Source organism: Symphalangus syndactylus, chromosome 17, assembly GCF_028878055.3.
Source record: "Symphalangus syndactylus isolate Jambi chromosome 17, NHGRI_mSymSyn1-v2.1_pri, whole genome shotgun sequence".
In the NCBI taxonomy this organism is placed as follows: Eukaryota; Metazoa; Chordata; class Mammalia; order Primates; family Hylobatidae; genus Symphalangus; species Symphalangus syndactylus.
In genome coordinates, this window is record NC_072439.2 from 50,485,032 (window position 1) to 50,503,007 (window position 17,976).

General features: G+C 37.2%; 1 protein-coding gene and 1 pseudogene across 2 annotated transcripts in view; one reads left to right on the top strand and one right to left on the bottom strand.

Annotated features, from left to right (window-relative positions):
* Positions 1-4,372: 4,372 nt before the first annotated feature.
* On the bottom strand, positions 4,373-4,600 carry LOC129466855 (large ribosomal subunit protein eL38-like; annotated as a pseudogene).
* Positions 4,601-6,168: 1,568 nt separating this feature from the next.
* AGTR1 (angiotensin II receptor type 1) overlaps positions 6,169-17,976 on the top strand; it is a 45,127-nt gene continuing 33,319 nt past the window's right edge. Inside the window, exons 1-2 of one of the 2 annotated variants that reach the window (XR_010116437.1) lie at positions 6,169-6,425; positions 16,285-16,368. The gene's annotated coding sequence lies outside the window, so the exon portion shown is untranslated. Of the gene's footprint in view, positions 6,426-16,284; positions 16,369-17,976 lie in introns of those variants that run through there. The other variant, XM_063620228.1, reaches the window with a different exon arrangement.

Genomic DNA, 17,976 nt, shown 5'->3' on the forward strand with positions numbered 1-17,976 from the left:
CATTTAGCATAGCATGAAATACAGAGAAGCTCAATAGACATCTGCTAAGTAAATAACCCAGGACAGACAACTGAAAACTTTATACACAGGAAGAGGTTACATAAAACAAAAAGAAACACTACCACTGTTGGTTCTTGACTGCTAGCAGGCATGTTATGAAGGGGGATGTCACATCCAAGAAAGTGTTGTCTATTTAAAATGGAATACTCCAAGGCTTGGACATCAATGCTGAAAGGCGAGAAAAATGCCCAGAATCCTATAAAAAGTTCATAAAATCTCGCTGTAGCCTCATCCTTTCTCTATTTCCTGATTCCATCATGCCCTCTCTTTACTGTCAAGCTTCTTGGAAGGTTCATTCCTGCAGCCACCCCTGCCTCCTTGTCAGTTCCCTACCACGCCACTCATCTCCTGATTCCAGTGCTCTTTCCCTTAACAGGAGACTTTCACATCTAATTCCTGGTTACCCTGGTCTTGAATAAAAATGCAAATCTTTAAAAGCCATCAAAACCTGTGTATCTTTTCTAGGCATTTAAACTAAAAACCAAGCATTCTCACCAAGAAAAAAATCAACAACAAAGTAAATACCTTGAAGATCTCCAAAGGAGGCCCATCTCTCTTCCAATTATAATGGCTAGTGTGACATCTGTGCAAGGTTCTTCAGTAGATGAAGCTGATCGGCTGCCTCTTACAAGCTCAATGAACCCCTACCCCCAACCCCCAGTTATTTTTGTAAGTTCTCTGTATTCTGTCTTGACACTGTCTCTCGTCCTAATTTCACGGGCGTGGGTTTTTGTGTGTGTGTCAACCCTAGCCTGGTCCACTGTTATCCCTATTTCTAACATCTCCACACTCTAATCCACCTTACACATCATGCCTTTCCTCACTCATAAGCCTCAGCCATTCCTCAAGAACCAAATTAAATACAAACCTCTCTACAAACTTCTGAGCTCCACATTCATGATAATCCATATTTCTAGCTCTTTCTACCACTCCCTCTTAGAGCAAATGTATGGCCTTTTATGCCAGCGAAACTGGACTCTTGTCTCTGCCTCTTACAAACCATGTAACCTTGGGTAACTTGCTTAATTTCTGTACCTTACCTTCCTCATCTGTAAAATCTGTAACTTTTATATACAGATTTGCTATAATGATTAATTAGATTAATAGATATGAAGGGCTTAATAAGATGTCTGATGTATATAGCAAGCATCCAGTAAATGATAACTCATTATTAATTATGTACTCTAGAAAAATTCAGTAACAATCTGTTCCCACACAAATGACACTTTGTTGCCATGGTACTTTTACATGGCTGTTTCCTTGTTCCTCAGTTCAAATAATGCTATCTATCCTTCAGGACCCATTTCAAACAACATTTCCTCCAAGATAGAATTCGCATATGAACTAAAAGTCAGTCTTATATCGGAGCAATTTGTTTGCATTTGTGGGGATTCTTAACCCAGGAATACAGTGAACTGATAAGACACAGCCCTGTCGCAGAGGCCCAATCTAGTGGAGAAGGGGATGCAAACCCTCCTGGGTCACCATACTCAGGACTCAGGAACCATGTCTTCCTCAGGTTTGCATTCTGAGAAAGTTCTCCTGCAGAAACCTATGCTTACTACATGCTTGATGATATTTAAGTACATTTGCCATTTTTAATTTAATGAAAATTCAAAACATGTAAGTCATTTCAACATATGGTATGTTGCTAAATTAAAACCTTTATTTTAAAAATAGGTTTTAATTAATAATAATTTCTATTACGTTCCTGATCCACGATGTTGTCTAGCACAGAGGTGTTAGCCATTGCATGAAAGATAGGAACTGAGCCCCTCTTCTCTCTTCAGAAACTTGGAAGCAAGAAACAAAAGTCAGACATTCATGTCTTTACTCATCTACACAAATTTCATATTTTACCTTTTTAAAATAGCTTTATTTATATATACTGTACATACGTTACAGTTCACCCATTTAAAGAATTAAATTAAGTTTATCCTGAAGCTGCTTCCTTACATATTTTAAATTTGGCCTAAAAGTTTCTCAGTATGTAGCGAACTGTAACCTAAGTGGATGCTGAAAAGACTGTAACCTACTCTTGTGCCAATCACAGAGTTTCAGCATATCTAAGGTGGCCAGTTGTTCAAACTGTGTTCAAATAAGGCAAACGCCAAATTGTAACCAATTCTATTTCTGTACCTCATTTTTGTCTTCTGTACATCACTTTCCTTTTTCTGCCCATAAATCTTTTTCAACCACGAGGCAGCGCTGGAGTCTCTCTGAACCTATTGAAGTTCAGGGGCTGCCAGATTTGCACATCGTTCTTTGCTCAATTAAGCACCGTTAAATTTAATTTGACTAGGTTTGTCTTTTAACAAAGATGTACAGTTCAAGGCTTTTTTGTATGTTTTCAAAGTTGTGTTATGATCACCATAATCAAATGTACAATTTTTTATCACCTTCCAATTAGCAGACACTACCATTCCCTCCCACCCCTCCACTCTCAGCCTAGGCAACCAAAATTCTCTACAGTTATGTCACTCCTGAATATTTCATATCAATGAAATCATATAATATGTCTTCTTTTGTGACTGGCTTCTTTCACTTAGCACAAGGTTTTCAACGCACTTCCATGTGTAACATGTACTTTATTCCCTTTTATTGCCAAACAATATCCTATGGTATGGAGATATCACATTTTATCTATTATCAGTTGATAGACATTTGACTTATTTCTGCTTTGGGGCTATTATGAATAATGCTGCTATGAATTTTCATGTCTACATTTTCGTGTGGACGTATGTTTTCATTTCTCATGAGTATATACCTAGGAATGGAATTGCTGAGCCATATGGTAACTCTATGCTTAACATTTTGACGAATTGCCACTGTTTTCCAAAATGTCTGCACTATTTTATATTCCCACCAACAATGTATGAGGGATCCAATTTCTCCACATTCTGGACAACACTTGTTACTATCTGACTTTTTTATTATAGCCATCCTAGTAGGCATAAAATCATATCCAGTTGTTCCTTTGAGTTGCATTTTCCTGCTGGCTAATAATGTTGAGTTTTTTTATGTGTTGTCTACCTTCTTTAGAGAAATGTATATTAAGATCTTTTGCCCATTTTTAATGGTGTTTTTATTATCTTTGTATGTGTTTTATTATTTTTATATGTTCTGAACACAAGTCCTTATCAGATATATAATTTGCAAATATCTTTGCACATTCTTGGCTTTTTCTTTTCACTTTCTTGATACCCTTCGAAGTACAGATGCTGTTAATATTGATGAAATCAAATTAGTTTACCTACTTTTTCTTGTATTTCTTATGCTTTTGGAGTTGTATCTAAGATGGATTTGCATAATCCAAGGTCACAAAGGTTTACTCCTACGTTTTCTATTTAGAGTTTTATAATTTTTCTCTTAAGCTTGGGTCTATGATCCATTTTGACTTAATTTTTACATGTGGTATTATAAGGCGTCCAACTTCATTCTTCTACATGCAGATATCCAATTATTCCAGTACCATTTGTTAAAAAGATTACTCATTCTGCATTTTTTTCAACCCTTTTCAAAATCTAGTGGCTCATAAATGTAAGGGTTTAGTTTGTGGACACAATTCTGTTCCATTGATCTTTCTATCTATTCCTATGCCAGTACCACACTGTCTTGTTTATTGTAATTTTGTAGTAAATTTTGAAATTGGTAAGTTTGTTCTTTTTCAGAATTGTCTTGACTATTCTGGGTCCCTTGCACTGCCACATGTTTTTAGGATAACTCCATTCATTTCTGCAATAAAAGCTTGCTGGGTTTTGATAGAGATCTTGTTTAACCTGTAGATCATTTGAAGATTAATGCCACTGTAACGATATTAAATCTTCCAATCCAAGAACATGGAATGTCATTCCATTTATTTAGGTCTACTTTATTTCAACAATTTTTATTTTCAGAGTACAAGTTTTAGACCCTTTTGTTAAATTTATTTCTTAGGGTTTTTTTTTTTTTTTTTTTTTTTTTTTGAGATGGAGTCTCACTCTGTCACCCAGGTTGGAGTGCAGTGGCACAATCTCAGCTCACTGCAACCTCCGCCTCCTGGGTTCAAGCGATTCTTCCTTCTCAGCCTCCTCCTCCTGAGTAGCTGGGACTACAGGCATGCACCACCACGCCTGGCTAATTTTTTTGTATTTTTAGTAGAGACGGGGTTTCTCGAATCCCTGACCTCGTGATTCGCCCACCTCGGCCTCCCAAAGTGCTGAGATTACAGGAGTGAGCCACTGCGCCCGGCCATTTCTTAGTATTTTTACTCTTTTGATCTATAGTAAGTAAAATTGTTTTTATCTTTGAATTTTTAAATTTTTAACACAGTTCAAATTAGTGTGTCTGATTTCATCTCCTTCTCTAACAAACCAGGGTGCCAGAACTGCTTCAGTTTCTCTGCCTTCTCTTTGTCTATGATGACTAATGTATGAAGGTATCTGCTGCATCAAACTTTAAACTTCACATTATCCTTATTTCTCTTGACCTTGACAGATGTGACATCCTTTCACCTGACTGTAAGCAGAAAGTCCTTGGTTTCCTTAACTTTTTGAGGCATGGCAGCCTGTGAGGCAGGGAGAGGACACAGACCCACACAGCAAGTGGTGAGAAGCAAACAGTGGAATTGTTTTCTTAATTCCATTTGTTGATTGTTTATTGCTAGTGTATAGAAATACAACTGATTTTTGTATATTGATCTTGTATTCTAAAAACTTGCTCAACTCGTTTCTTAGTTCTAATAGTTAATTAATTGATTCCTTAGGGCTTTTTAATACAAGATCATGTCATCTACAAATAGAAATTGTTTTACTTTCTTTCTAATCTGGATGCCATTTATCTTTTTTTCTTGTCCAATTGCCCTCACTAGAACCTTTAGTACAAAGTTAAATAGAAATGGGAAGACTAGACATTTTGTCTTGTTCCTGATCTTAGACATAAAAACGTTGTCTTCCGTTATTATGTGTGATATTAGTTAAGTTTTTCATAAATAAACTTTATAGTTTGGGGAAGTTTCTATTCCTAGTTTGTTGAGTGTTAGCATGAAAAAGTGTTGAATTTTGTCCAATAGTTTTTAAAAACTTTTTTAGAGAATCATGTAGGCTTTGTCCATTTTTTAGTTCTTTAATTTTATTTTTATTGATACACAATAGATGTACACTTTTTAGGAACATGCATTAATTTAATGCATTCATATAATTTGTAAAGATCAAATCAGTGCAATTGGGATATCCATCACCTTAAATATTTGTCTTTTCTTTATGCTAGAAACATTCAAATTATTTTCTCCTAGCTACTCTGAAATATACAATAGATTTCAGATCTATTGTAAACTATAGCCACCCTACTCACCTATCAAACATTAATTGATTTTTGGTAAACTAATCTAGTCTTGCTTTCTGGCATCAACCTCACTTGACAATGGTGTACAGTCCCTTTCATATGTTATTGGATTCAATTTGCCTGCATTTTGTTGAGAATTTTTATCTATACTCTTAAGAAATATTGATCCGTAGTCTCATGATGTCTTTATCTGGTTTTGTTATCAGGGTGATACTGGCCTCATAGCATGAGTTGGGAGATCATCCTTACTCTTCTATTTTTTGGAAGAGCTTGTGAAGAATTGATATTATTTCTTCTTTAAATATTTATTGGGTTTTTAAAATACATTTTTTTAAATGCAACTTGGGTAGCATGTCCAATAGGAACAAATGAGTGTCCACCCTTGAATTTCATAACCCTGGAATTAATCCATGTAATCTATGATCCACAACTCTATTACCAAAGGTCGAGTTACTCATAGGAAAGAGAAAGAAGTTCTCTAATTCGTCCTTAAAAGTTTTCCAAGTTCAGAAAAAAAAAATGTTGAAGAACACGGATCTCCGCAGGAAATGATACTCCTGTACCTCCAGCTCGCTCTCTCTCACGACCCCTCGCTAGGCGGGGTTCGGGGCCAGGTGAACGCTGATCTGATAGTTGACACGGGACGACTGTGGCATCATCCTTGCTGCCGTCAGTATCCTGAGAGGGAGGAGGTTGGGCCGGGAGGGTCTCCCGGGGCGGGGCGGAGGAGGAGGGAATGCAAAACAGAGCCTCGTCCCCGGAACCCAAGAAGCAGCAACGCCCCTCACTATAAATTCGGAGCTGCCTCCTCGCCGATGATTCCAGCGCCTGACAGCCAGGACCCCAGGCAGCAGCGAGTGACAGGACGTCCGGACCGGCGCGCAGCTAGCAGCTCTGCCCGGCCGCGGCGGTGATCGATGGGGAGCGGCTGGAGCGGACCCAGCGAGTGAGGGCGCACAGCCGCGACGCTGAGGCGGCGGGCGGGAGACACGCACCAGCGCAGCCGGCCCTCGGCGGGACGTGACGCAGCGCCCGGGGCGCGGGTGAGTCCGTGCGGACCGCCAGGCATGCTTGGGGGACTTCAAGGGTGGGGTGCTAAGTTTCATGTCACGGTATCCTAACTGCTGGCTCTACACTGGGAAGCTCTAGGGGACCAAGGAAAGAGCGACCATAGTTCTGGTCAGCGCCTGCCCCTGGAGCTGGCCACACTTTCCCAAATCAGGTGAGGGGCTTCTGGAACGGGAGGGAACAAGGTAGGTTTATTTCCCACGTGCCTCGAAATTCTCAATCCATTTTAACCAAACTCTTCCGAGTGCAAGGAAGAAATCTACAGAAATAAGATGCAACTCAGTAAACTTTCTTCCTGAGGCTTTTAGTTAACTCTTGTATTTTAGCCATCATCTGAGCGGGAAGCCCATATGACTCTGCAAGGCGTTCGTTTAAAAGTTGTGCTACTTTTGAGGTGAAGTTAAGAATGTCCCCATCCACGCCCTCTGCTTCCCAGAAAATGTCCCTGCACTGCTCATGTCCCCTTAGCTCTCTCCCTGCAAACCACAGCGGTGGGTCCTAGACACGGGACATCGCTCCAACCTGGGCCAAACTCTCCCACCCTCAGGGTTCCCAGATGTCCTTTGAATGATCAAACTGAGAAAGGAGAAGCAAGATGTCTCCACACCCCAATCCCTACAGCCTTAGCCAATGCATATGTGTAACTGAGACAGAATTTTAGCAAAAGGTCTCCTGCTTCCAGGACTAAACAGAGCCTCTGGCAGGCCACTGCCCGACCGCCAACTCCATTCTGCAATTCTTCTAAATGTCCAGGTAAACATCTCCATAGTGCCAGCCTGCTATAGTCTCCAGAAGACCTCAACAATTCTTCCCCAAAGCGTCTCCTCCTGCACCTTTTTTTTTTTTTTTTTTTTGGGCAACCATTTGTGACCTGGCTATTGAGCCCACCTGGGCCTCTTCTCTTTGCTGATAGCCTCGCTAAGTATTAAAAACCTACTCCCCCCACTCAGGAGCCCTCTCTTAATGAAAGTTTGGGTACTCACTTTCCCATGGGATCAAATTTGGGACTTGGCTACTTTTATTTCCTGTGTCATTCTGAGAAGAGAAAGTAATAGTAAGAGGCAAGAAATTTGGCACCCTATTGATTTATTTTATTACTTTGTTGAGCAACTTGTGCTTCCCGCTGAAGATGCTGCATCCCAACATGATTCTCTTATTAGTTACCACCTGAGGGTTTTGGATCTCCAGGTGTTTATTTCACATAGCTTATGCTTTAACCCCCTTATAAGTCTTCTCTAAGGAAGAAACTGCCATACTTCCCTTGTCTTCCCTGGTGTTTCCCTAGCTATAAAGTCCCCACCTGCATAACCTGTCCTCAGGCTGTGATGTATTCCTGGGTGCCCTGGTACCTTCTCCTTCCTCTCCACCACCCTTCCTGACAGTGCAGGGCCAGGAAAGCATGGGAAGCAGGGAAATGGAGACTCCCACTTAACTTGCTGTGTGATAGTAAGAGCATTATTTCACAACTCTGAACCTCAAGTCTTTGCCCATAAGGTCCCCTCCAGTGATATAATTCCTTAATTTATTTTGCTTTTTGGTTATTGCTTTAAAATAAAAGTCTAAGCTTAAGGCTAGGTTATAGAAACTGCCAATCATAATTGCTAGGTCTCAACATTTGCTTAAGTTTTGTGATTCTTAGTTTCAAGTCTGTTACCCACTCTCCCTCCCCGCCACCTTTTTTTTTCCCTGACTTCGTTGTTCTTTGTTCCCATCCTGAGGCCTTGATTTCTGGTTCTGCTCTTCTTTGACCTTAAACTGAATCAACTGTTCCATCATCCAACTCAGGAGAAAACTGGTTTTCTTCCACCGGTTCCACTGATGCCAGTGGAACACTTGTCTTCCTTGCGATTTGCAAAATGTCTTTCAGTCACAGGTGCTGCGGCAATGCTGCTGTCCTACAGCATTCTAAGCTTCAATCTTTCTCTCTCTTATCCTGGGTCAGTATTCAGAAAAGGGCAGATTTGTGAGTTGTTCAGGTTTCTCACTTTTCTTTTTCTTCTTTCTAGTTTGGGGTCAGAGTTGTGTGAGTATTTGTGTATATAATTTTGTTTTGGTTTTTTGTTCCTGCTGCTAGTTACAACTGCTATTGTTATTTTGATTATGACTTAATACTAATGACTAATTTTCCCCTATGCTAGAGGCAAAATAAGAAAGAAAAGTTTAATCTGCTACTTAACAAAGCCTAGGTAAAATACTTAGCTGAGAAGGAATTTAAAACTCATAGTTTAAATGCATGATGCATGTCTGCTGTCATTTTATCTGTGCTGCCACAGTGTCCTTTCAAGCAGATAACTGAGAGTTGCTGTATTTTGCTTTCAAATTTGTTACAGGGACAAAAATAGTGACCCCTCACATTTTCGTGTTTTGGCTGCTTAATGCGAGCTCCTGCCCTCTAGCCGCATGCTGATTAGTTTACCTAGCCCTTTTTCTGCTCAGTCATGATTGGAGAATGCCGAAGAGTCTCCCAAGTAGGCTACCAAATTAAGAATTGTGTTTAGAAGTTTGAAGTAAGTCCAAGTGTTGTAAAGATTAAAACGTTGTTTTGAAGATATGCTGTGTCAATAAACAAATATGGAGCCAGAGCAACAAAATGTGACCAAGTGTCCAAGCCTAGCTTAGGAACACTTTTCTCCCATGTTATCTAGCAAACTGACAAATCAGCTTTCCAACACGTAATGATTGGGAAATGCTATTATTTTTCTTCAAAATTGTCCTAATGATTCTTTTTCAAAATTGCCTAAGATCATTGGATTATGTGGTTTGTGTTTCTTTTCACTGTAGGTGCTTGTTAAAGCAGTATACTCAATCTCTGATAAGCAACAGTAAATTTGATCGATCTGTATCCTAAATTTAGCTATCACTTTACATTTTGTTTTATTCATAATATGAACTTTAGCTTCTAAAAATCAACTTTTTAATAGCTTAATATATAAAGCCATCTTAAATCAAGGAATATCTACAGGGACTTAAGGTAATATTCAACTAAATTGGCAAGTGACTACCGTTATCCTATTAAAGCTCTAAAATACAATGTTTCAATCACAGAAAAAAAATCTTACAATTTAAAGAACTATAAATTGCCAGATGTTTCCCTAGTTATTACGTTAGTGACAAGTTAGACAACTGGAAATAGAAAACAGAGTATATGTTTAGAACAGTCATAAAAGGACTAGTGACTATTGCTGCTAGCTGTGGTTGTATTAACATTAAAATATTTGCTATCTGATTTTTCTTCTTCCTTATCAAAGCAGATGCTCACATGAGGAAAAAATTTCTTGCATATGAAAATCAAAATTGTCTTCCAAAATATTTAGGTAACAAAAAATTCATTATGTAGTATAAATGCTATATGATTACATTATTCTTATAGTTAATTTAGAAGGGTTTGAATTTGTTTTTGTTTTGTTTATGTTTGTTTCTTCAATAGGTGCATTCTCTGTCTTAAGTAGAAACAAATGTCTAGAATCGCTCAGTGATTATCAGTCTCCTTCCTATTACCAAGAATATTTTTATTGTGTTGTTAATCTCACATGTAATTTTTTTTAACATTTAAAAGTTTGGAAAATGGGTAAAAAATGAGTGTGCCTTGTTTCCTATTATTACAATGTGCCTTCCTATTTCAAGTCCCAATTCTAGATTTTCTTAAAACTTAAAATCATAGAATTAATAATCTTTCAATTTAAGTCGACTTCTGTGTGATTTCTTGTCCACTTATACACACATAGATGCCTTCATCTTCACCAAATAATGTAGAAATTTTATTTAGATCAATGGATTTAAGTACTCTGTATGCTTAACTACAAAATAAGAATATTGAGAAATACACATACGATTGTGTATCTTTTTTTTTTTTTTTTTTCTGAGACAGAGTCTTGCTCTGTTGCCCAGGCTGGCGTGCAGTGGCATGATCTCAGCTCACCGCAACCTCTGCCTCCCAGGTTCAAATGATTTTCCTGCCTCAGGCTCCCTAGTAGCTGGGATTACAGGTGCATGCTGCCACGCCCAGCTAATTTTTGTATTTTTAGTAGAGAAGAGGTTCGCCATGTTGGCCAGGCTGGTCTCAAACTTCTGACCTCAAGTGATCTCCCTGCCTCGGCCTCCCAAAGTGCTGGGATTACAGACATGAGCCACAGCACCTGGCCTGATTATGTACTTTTAAAGAGAATTTGTTTTTGCTAATTTGCCAAGTTTATTTAGATATTTTCTCATTCTATATGAGTCAAAGTTCCTCTTATCCACTTGGGAAAATGAAGAATTATGTCTATAAAATATATCAACAACAGTTGCAGATACTTACAGAGGAAATACTGTGGATCTGAGTGATATTAGGCCCTGAGGACACACGCCAAAGTATAAAAATGGTCTTTGCCGTAGAGAGATAGTAGTCAAGCTAAGCATATATTTTGGCATGGGTCTCTAATAGTCTAATGCTAGTAGGGTGGGAAGCCATTTAAAAATGGCCCCTCCTTCTGTCCTGCCTTTCAGACCAGATGGAATGTCTAAAGTGGTCACACTGTTTGGTTCTGGCCACTTCTGTAATAACCACTGCTCCTTTCCCCTCCTCGTGAGATTATAACTCCTTTGATAGTATGGACGGCACCTAACGCATCCTTGTTTTCTTTTACTAAATATTCCGCGGAGTCACTTGCTTGCCTGTTTGTTGCTTATTTGTTTGTTTTTGGCTAAAACTACAGAAAATGTTAAATACATTTTCAGACCCTTATATTTTAAAAAAGAATTGTTAAGAAATAATTTTTCTAATCTCATTTAGATACACTGTCCTATTTACACACAATGACAAACTTGATGCTTTTGTCTTGCTAATTGAAGAGCTAAGCATGAATACAGTTTTTCAGTCTACAGCAGCAATGACAAGGGTAAAGTGGAGAAAAGAGTAAGGAAAGAAAAAATTAAAAAGAATAAAAGGTTGGAATATCAAATCGGTGGTTCTTAAGACAACAGAGGCAGGTAAGACAAGAATACTGGAATCACCCAGGGGGCATATGAAATCTGTACATTTCATCCACACCTTCTTTTCTGCCCCGTCCTCATTGCCCCTGTTGAGACACATTGTATTACAAATTAGGAGGAAACCATCTAAAATTATCTCACGGATCCCATTTCCCGTATTAGCATCATGAGTATCACCTGAGAGTTTGGTGGACCTGCAGAATCTCAGACCCTGTCCAGACCCATTGATTGCATAAGAATCTGTATTTTAGCAAGATCCTCAGGTGATTCAAATGCACATTAAGGGAAAAGAAACACAGTGTACCTTACCTGTGGCTTGTTTAGAATAATTATGAAGAGGTGTTTTCTTGGCTTTTAACTAACATTTTTAATAAAGCTAATATTTATTGAGTACATAAACGTGCCAAACGCAATGTTCAGTCTTTCTTTAAATTTTTTTTTATTTAATCCTCACAACAACCGTGTGAGATAGTTACTGTTTTATCCTTATTTTATAGATTGGGATACCAAGTAATAATGAGATAAGTAGTTTACCCAAAAGCTGTAACTGATACAGTCGAGATGTAAACATAAGAATTCTAATTTCATTGCCTGTTCTCTTAGCTGTTACCTACAGTGTCTGCTCTATACTGGGCTACCTACTTTTTAAGGCCAACTAATTATTTGAAAATTTATTTAAAGTTTTAATTTGAGATCAAAATCTGTTTCCCTCATAGATTTTTTTTTGAAAGCAAACAAGATCTATTCCATTTTGGTCTAATGTTTTCCTGTCACCTTACCTTTAAGTGCAATAATGGGAAATTCTAGAAATTCCTTCTTTAACTGTTTGAAAAAATACCAAAACTATGACAGCCTGTCCAAATCCACTAAAATATATTTTTATATGCATGCTTTTTGTATATCAATTATACTTCAATAAAGCTTTTTTAAAAAATAGTAGATGACATACTTTTAAAAATTAACTTTTGATCCCATGTGTGGTGGCTCACACCTGTAATCCCAGCACTTTGGGAGGCCAAGGAGGGAGGATCACTTGAGGCCAGAAGTTTGAGACCAGCTGAGGCAACAAACTGAGACCCCCATCTCTACAAAAAATAAAAAAATTACCAGAGCATGGTGGCATACACCATGTAGTAGTTGGGACCTGTAGTCCCAACTACACAGGAGGCTGAGTTGGGAGGATTGCTTGAGTCTGGAAGGTGAAGGCTGCAGTGAGCCATGATCGCACCATCGCACTCCAGCCTGGGCAACAGAGAAAGAGCCTGCCTCGAATAATAATAATAATAACAACAACTTTTGATATCTCTATTTTTTCCCACAAAATTCCAAAATTTTCTGTTTACTTTTTGGTGCTCTCATGCTATAAAGTAAATTCTCTCTTGGATTGAACAAGTTATTTTCTGTTTTCTACATACACATAGACTGTTCAGCATTCCAACTCAAATTGCATATTACTTTTTCAGCTTTTAATGTAAATGCTTATTTACTACAGGCATGGTTTACAAAAATGTAGTAAAATATAGTTACCAACCAGTCAATGCTCAAGCAAGTGGTGATGTATTTTAAGCCAGTGACTCCCCAAATGATTCAGTCCCTGAACTATTTCACCCAGTGCAGGTAGATTCTCTGACAGCCATCAGTTGGATCTGTCCAAATATCTCCGTTATGACAGGGTCTTGTTGATGTTGGTCAAAAGACAGGTGTGTATGGGTTCCCCGGGATCACGTTTGAGGGGAAACCTGTGCCAACAGGACTGAGCAGCCACTTTTTCAATGGTATTGAGAAAATTTATAGGAGATAAAACTTCACCAGCTTCTTGAATCTAGAACTGTAGATATTCAGGTAGCACTGACATTACAACATCTAATTTGTAAGTTACGGGTTAGGGAAAAATCAATCCAGGGCTGCCATCATGACAAGTAGTGGAAGTTTCAGAGAAGGAGAAATACCCAAAATATATCTTACACATAGCAGGCACAGTTTCTTAGTACTAATAAAAAATAAAGTACCAGTGATCACCCTCTGTAGCCCTTAAGATCCTCTGGTTTCACTAAGCCCCAATATTTGTGACTGTGGCTGAATGCAATCTGCACAAGGTTTTCTTTTTAACAGTTGGAAAAAATCTCATAGCATAGCATTTTTTTCTTTTTAACAGTTGGAAAAATTCTCTTAGCATAGCATTGTTTTCTAGTAAATTTCATATACTTAACTTTATCAGCACATATACTTTCCTTCACACTTACAATTTTATCAGCACATATACTTTACTTTTTGACTCAAATTCTTCTTGCCATCAATTCAAATGCTCCTGACCTTAGAATGAGAATTTTCCATTAACTCAGCTTTAATAATCTCTCTTTCCCATTCAAATGACGTCACTTCATATAAAACACATTGTATTATGATGTCTCCCAGCCCCCAGTTACACAGCTAATTGCTGCCACTTTATCATGAATGAAAAAGAATTTGATGTGATTCTTGGGTAATGATTTCTTGAGTATGTTCTGGTCTATTATCTACTGAGTTACCAGAATGGATTTTTGAGAGAACACACAATTATTCCTATTCCTTTTAATTTCCATTAACTTAAGCCATATGATAGAACATTACAGTTGTTATATATTTTATATGAATATAAAATGTAATATATAATTTATATATTTTAAAATATTCAGTGGCAAGGAAAGATAATAGTAAGTGAAAAAATCAGTGTATAACACATGAATCATAAGTGTGATCCCATGTATGTGTATACCTGGTAGATGCTTGTCAAGGTGCCATTAAGGTCTTGGGTTATTGGCATCTTAATGAAATTAATTTAATTATGTTAGGATTGATTTGTTAGTAAAATCACTCACATATTTTTTAAATGCATGCATATCTGTGGAGCCAATAAGAAAAATTAGGAAGAATATACAACAAATTTTAAGCGCTTTTGAGGATGATTTTTTTCTTTCTTTCTTTCTTTTGTATGTACCTACAAAATTTTCTGTAATGGATCTCTATTGATTTTATATTTTTTACTTTCTATTTGTCTTGGAATTTCTATTACCTTATTTATAATTCACTCTAGATGTTAGGTACTAGACAACTACTATTAACTCTCTGGAGAATGGTACTATAAATCTGACCCTTTCTGTCATTTTTTTGTTCTATGGTACACTAGTGTCTCACAAAGAGTCCACAGAATTCACACTGTCATGATATTTTATAGAAGAAATCATTTTATGGGAACTTTCTTTTGTTAATAGGTCCTTCCAGTGCTAACATTATTCTATATAACAATGCTAAAGTTGGTATGCCTAAATGCTAAAGTTGGTATGCTAAAGTTGGTTTAAAAATTAACCTATATACAATCTTCTTGAATAACTCTTCAACTTCAAATAAAAATTCTTATTTAAAAAATCCTCCTATATATAATGAAAAATATTGATGAATTTGACTACATAAAAATAAATGCTTATACAGTAAAAAGTACCATAAACAAAGTTATCATCTAAACAAGAAACTTGGGAAAGCTATTTGCCAGCCATTACATGTAAAATTCCAGTTTCCTTAACATAACATGAGCTCTTTAATGTGAGAAACAATAAACAACCTAATTGAAACATGAGCAAAAGCCATGGCTGAGCAAACTAGTAGAAGAATTACTATGGAAACAATAAGAAAATGAAAAGAAGTTCATCCTCATTCATAATTAACGAAATGAAAGTCAAAACAAAGATATACCTTTTACTTATCAGATAAAGAAAAAGTGATTCGATAAAACCCAGATTCTTGGTATTATAAATTGGTATAACCTTAACAGAGGACATTTTGTGAATATCTATCAAAAACTTAGCATATACAAACAATTTGGTTCAACAATCTGTTAGAATTATACTGATACATTCGTATAAGTACAAAAGTGCATGTATGTAAATATTATTATTGAGACATTTTTGTAGCAGCCAAAAGGAAAACTGAAAAAAAGAGATTGAGGCTCATTAATAGCAGACTGGTTAAATAAACTATGTGTCAGTACAATGAATGAAATATTGTACAGCCATCAAAATGAATGAGGTAGATTTATATATGCTGATGTAGGAAATCTGCTAGCCATCATAAGTAAAATAAATGAAACAAAGAAGAAAATACTATGATGTACAAAAAGAAAAAACTATAGATATACATATTTATATGCATGTGTATGCATTTTTATGAATATACATATTTATATGCATGTGTATGCAAGTCCTAGAAGGAGACATAGGTAACTATTAGTAGTACCTCTGGGAAGTAGATGCAGAGAGAAGTAATAGAGGGTAAGGATGTTTACTTTTATTTTACATCCTTCTGTAACTTGACATTTATATGACACGTTAGCATTACTTCTGTGAAAAAGAAAAACAGAAAAGGTAATCTTTTAAAAAGGTATTTTTTAAATTATGGTAAAATAAAATTTGCATAAGCTTTATACTAAGTAATAGAATCATTTAACCAAGTTTAGCTGTAGATTCACAAGTAAAAATCCAATCTATTTTCATATTCTTACATTTAGTAGCCATGTCTATAGAAAGAAATGGCTAGGAATGAGACTGCACTATTTTACCCTAAAACATTCTTTTTCTCTTTGCCTAATGTATATCTACAAGGGCATTGGGGAAGACGTTGACCACAGGCAGGAAGATGATGAGATCCTATGCCCACCACTTAATGCAGTCTAGCTCTATATAAGGAAAAATAAGTTCTTGATGTGAACCAGACGGTTTCATTCCCTTCAAAAATATTCTTAGGATGCAGTATTGAAGCTTACTCTGTAAATTAAAAAATAAAAACCTGACTATATTCAGTGAAATGCGTTAATCATTTTTTTCTTTTTAGGTTTGATATTTGACAAATTGATCTAAAATGGCTGGGTTTTTATCTGAATAACTCACTGATGCCATCCCAGAAGGTCGGCACCAGGTAAATGCCTTACATCTACAGCAGTGGGTCTGTCAGCAGTTTTCTCTAATGTGTCAGCGGTGGGGAGACCACAAAAACCCACACACACCATTATCTTGTGAAAGAAGTAGAGGAAGCAGAAAATAATGAAATCCCAGTGTTACCACATCCCCTCCAATATACAGATTAAGAGCATATGTATTTATATGGTTTTAAACATAAATAACATCAGAATTACTAAGCTATTTCCATTCATGTACTGATAATGAATCATGTGAGAAAGTCCTTTGGCAAGGACTCCACATGGCCACAGGTGATTGCTTTGAGCAGTGTTCTTCCTGTGTAAGGCTTAAGAGGACCAGGAGGGAAATGACTGTACTCTCTTGTCAGCTACTTCCTGGGCGATTTGGGTTCTTTGATACCCCAGTGCTCACTTTCAGAAGTCGTAAGACCATAAACCTGAACAATTCACCTTCTCACCTTCAGAAAACCCAAATGTCTTGGAGTTTCATTCTCACAAACTTCCACCTTCCTCCAATGATGAGATATAGGAAAAAAGACAATGTGAAATTGGAGATGAAAGTGCCCTCTTAGCCTCTTTACAGGCATAAGTCACATGGCAGGGCATTAAACTCTCACAACCTGTTGTGGAGCTCAGCAGGGTTAGCCAGGACTGCTTTGTCTATCTAACTCTTCTTACGTGGGCCTATGTGATATTTTTCATAACAAGAGTCCGGGATTTACCTAACTAATAAGATTTCCCCCTGCCCCTCCTTACAAAAACTCAGTTCAAAGAACAAGCCCTCGGCTTCTCCTAGTCCCCTCCCGGGAAAATGAAGAGTAGCTTGTCCTATTCTGAATATGTTGTGCTACCATTTTATCAAAGTAGGGGATAGATACATAGGTGCTGGGTGGGTAGATAAATATTAGAGGGATGCTTCTTCTTTGCTGTAATAGATTGGCAAGTAGGAATCATTTTCTGGAAGATACTCCACGGTGGTAGTGTTAGAAAACTATTTAGAATGCCTTTAATCTTGGAGATAAAAATAGTAACGCTTTACAGAGTTCTGTCAATGGATATCTTTAGGGATGTTTTGTTTTGGGAGGTTTTTTTTCTGATTGTGTTTTTCTCAGGTATAGCGAAGCTTGGGAATCTGGACTGTGCAGATTTTCCGCAAAAATCCAGCTCTGGAAAGAGTGTATTAAGATGCATATCCTAGGATGACACAAAGACAGTGTACTTTATTTTACATCTTAAAAGTATTGAACAGAAGGAGTTTTGTCCATGATACCCCATCAGCCCACTAGAAGGAAAAGCAGGACACTTACCCAAGGGGGTTCCTGCTGGAAATGATTCTTGGAATCAGCCTTCCTTCTACTGTATTTGGGAAGTCTTTGGTTTCTAACATTCACACATTTGTAGCAAAGCTTCCAAAATAACTATGATGTTTTGTTTAGGAATAACAAAACATGGAAGAAAACATTCTGTGAAATTTTAAACTTTTTCAAACTTTTAAGTTTCAGATGAATAAGCAAAACATACTTAATTCTAAGAAGCTATTTTTTGTTTGTCAAAGAACTGATGTTATACCAGTTCTAATATTAATTAGCAACTTTGCCCTGGTTTTC